General features: G+C 42.6%; 1 pseudogene; it reads left to right on the top strand.

The window, feature by feature from the left end:
* Positions 1-788: 788 nt before the first annotated feature.
* LOC111536689 lies at positions 789-2,875 on the top strand (annotated as a pseudogene).
* Positions 2,876-3,349: the final 474 nt, after the last annotated feature.

Below are 3,349 nucleotides of genomic sequence, written 5' to 3' on the forward strand. Positions count from 1 at the left end.
AATCTGTCCCTTCTTGAGTGTGTTTGTGTGTGTGTACATTTAGGTATTGTCCTTCCTCCCGCAACCCCCCACACACTTATCCACCACATACTTTCCTGGTGAGAGTACTAACATCTGGGAATTGACCAAGTACAAAGCCTGGTCATACTGAGATAGCTAGCAGAATGAGTTTTTTGTGGGGAAGCATATATGAAAGTGAGAGGTATGGAAGTAGGGACACAAAGAACACCGTTATAGAAATGGTGAATCAAATTCCATTAAATCATCAGTAATTCATTCTTTGGGCCTCAAAAGCATTCTAGTCTGCAATAGACATTTAGTAAAATGCAAAAGCCTGGGGCAGGGATAATACTTTTAGATGTGCCCACTAATATTTCTACTAGAGGAAACACCAAATGCCAAGGCCATTTTGATGAGACAGCAAATGGCAAGGCCCTGTAAGAAGGAAAATCAGGCTAGCCATGAATAGCGCGAAAGTGAAAATGTAGGAGGGTGTGGATGGGAAAGGAGGCTGAATAGAAATAGAAGGCACCAAGATAAGAGTTTATCTGCTTTATAAATTCGATTGGGTCCATGTTCAGATATTCTGGTTCCCTCTTTGTTTTTCTTTGTCTGCAGTTTCCTCATGCTATTTTACATTTCTTTTTCTAATCTCTATTTTTTTTTTATCTACTAAATCAGATCCAGGGTTGAACTAGAAGACTGAAAGGTGTGGAATCAGTGTGAAGTTTCTGGGCACAAACAGAGGAAGAATACAATAGTAGAAAGCCAAGTTATAAGTCGAGCAAATGTCTCTTGAGAAAGAGAAATACGAAGTACAGGCGAATAGGTATTATGGCATTTTATCTTTTTCCCATTAGAGTTTCACTCTCAGTTTGTTTTCTCACCCCAAATAACATTCAGAATCAAAATTACATTACACCAGTTTTAGAACAGAGGAAACTGGGAGATAGTTCAAGGAGAGAACATTAAAAAAAAAAAAAAAAAAAAAAAAAAAGGATCCGGGAAGATTGAGTTACAAGCTTTGCTCATTACACAAAATAAACTAAATTAAACGACGAGGAAACTGGTGGTGGAGTTGCCAAAAGCAAAAGAAATAACTTGCTCTGGGTTAGTGGAAACAAAAACAAAAACATCTATACCTTGAAACTTTTGAGTATGCTAGAATTCTTGACGTTTCATTTAAAGTTTCATAAATCTATCATTTATGTTAAAACATTTTCAAAATGATAAACACTTTGTAGCTGAAAGGTTTCTTATCTCACTTTCCTAGGAATGTATGACAGACATCTTTGTTTACATGTCATGACTTGAAAAACCCTAATGAAAATAGAGATCTTACTACCAATGATAAAATACTGCACATACTGTTATTCTTGAAAGGCACAGATCATGACCGTAATTAAGGAAATGTTCTTAAGAACCCAGTGTCTTCTTGGATGCTGTTTATTAGTGCATAGCCAGTTGTGCATGCTGCTCCATGTCGTGGTGTTGGCTTATTGTCTCTATTTGTTCATTATTTTTTCTCCTCTAGGGGATTTATTTTTAGAATCTATAGAAATTGAAGAGTTCAGTGGCACTGGACATAATAAATAAAAATGGCTTGACAGAAAAAGAAATTCAAGAAAAAAAATACTTGATTTATCTTTGTGGGACAAACCTTTGGCTTCTAAGGAAAAAGAAGCGTTTTATCTTAATTAACTTTTGCAATTCCTTAAGAGTTAACCTGTGGGGTGGTTATTCTTGTTTGAGAAATTAAATGGCTCTAGTGATTTCACAAAGCTTATCAAAAGTAGGTACACAGACCAGTCAGTAGAGCAAGGGAGCAGCGTGGGGCGGAGGCGCAGGATGGGGGATGAGGAGCTGTGGCGCACCCCCCTACCCACCCAGCGGCCCTGAGAGAGAGAAGAGGGCCGCTCCAGCCACCCAGCGCCATCTGGCCCGAAGCCCTTTGCCGCCTTTGTCATCTTGGCCCGTCGAGCCGGGGAGTCCTGGCGGAGTCCTCGCTCGTCTGATCAGAGTTCCACGTCGCGGAAGGCAGAAGCTGTGGATCCTGGGCAGTAGCCACCATCTCCATCGGCCCTCCAGGGCCAAGGGCAGCCGCCTAGGCAATCCTCCCAGGGGCAAGGTCCACCGTCCAGGCCCAGGCAACCGGCACCCTAACCTTCTCGGCGACCCAGACGGCACCATAGGCATTCTTCACCGGGCACCAGATCATGCACGTCCAGGAGGACTTGGAGACCGACCTGGAGGCGCTTTTGAGCACCGTCATGAACCCTAAGACGGCCAACATACCCCAGACCGTGCCCATGAGGCTCTGGAAGCTGCCTGACTCCTTCAAGCCGCAGGAGCCCAAATCCCACTCTGGACAGGCCAGTACTGACAAAGGCACTACAGGAGCCCTGACTTCACAGTATGTTCCAGCTCAGTCCTCTCCAGCTTCTCTGCAGTTGGGAGCTGTTTCTCCTGGGACTCCCACTGGAGTAGTCTGGCCCAGCTGCTACACCCACAGCTCAACATCTTCGACAGTCCTCTTTGGAGATACTTGATGATGTACCTCTGCCAGCAAGCTGGGAGACGGAGAAGACATCTTCTGGCGAGTGATACTTCTTAAATCACATTGATCAGACAACATGGCAGGACCCCAGGAAGGCCATGCCCTCTCAGATGAACATTACAGCCCCCACCAGTCCACCAGTGCAGCAGAGTATGAACTTGGCCTCAGGTCCTCTTCCTGCTGTAAGGGAACAAGCCATGACTCAAAATGAAGAAATTACTATCTAAACCATGAAAAAAGACCATCTCTTGGCAAGACCCAAAGCCTGACCCTTGTTTTGGTAAAGGGTCATCTCCAAACCTTTTTAGATGTTTTTGATTACCATCTTTTGTATATGAATTTGGGAAAGCACATTTAAATAAAATTGCATTGCTTTATAGTATTTTTTAAAAGTAGGTACAGAAATCCTTTGAGAACAGATCTTCCCTAGAGTTTTAATCTAAGTTTGCTCAAATATTTCAAAGTCAGACTGCCAGTGTGCAGCTCAGGGAATGATGGATTGATTCCTGGTTATCTCTAGGTTAAACTATTTTGCTCTCTGTCATGTCAACCAGAAACGTGAGTGTTGTTCATATTACTCCAGTTTCCTCTCTGTGATTCAAGTAGAAACAAAAGAAAATGAGAGGGAGGAGCTTCACTAAAAAAATCAAATGAAACAACAGTAGGAAATGATACCCTTTAGGCAACTCAAATTCAATATATGTAGAACTTATCTTCCCTATTCCAAATCTGCTTCTTCTACTAACTTACATTGCTAATGGCATCACCATCAATATGGTTCAAGCCAGAAAG

Source organism: Piliocolobus tephrosceles, chromosome 12 (assembly GCF_002776525.5).
Source record: "Piliocolobus tephrosceles isolate RC106 chromosome 12, ASM277652v3, whole genome shotgun sequence".
Classification (NCBI taxonomy): Eukaryota; Metazoa; Chordata; class Mammalia; order Primates; family Cercopithecidae; genus Piliocolobus; species Piliocolobus tephrosceles.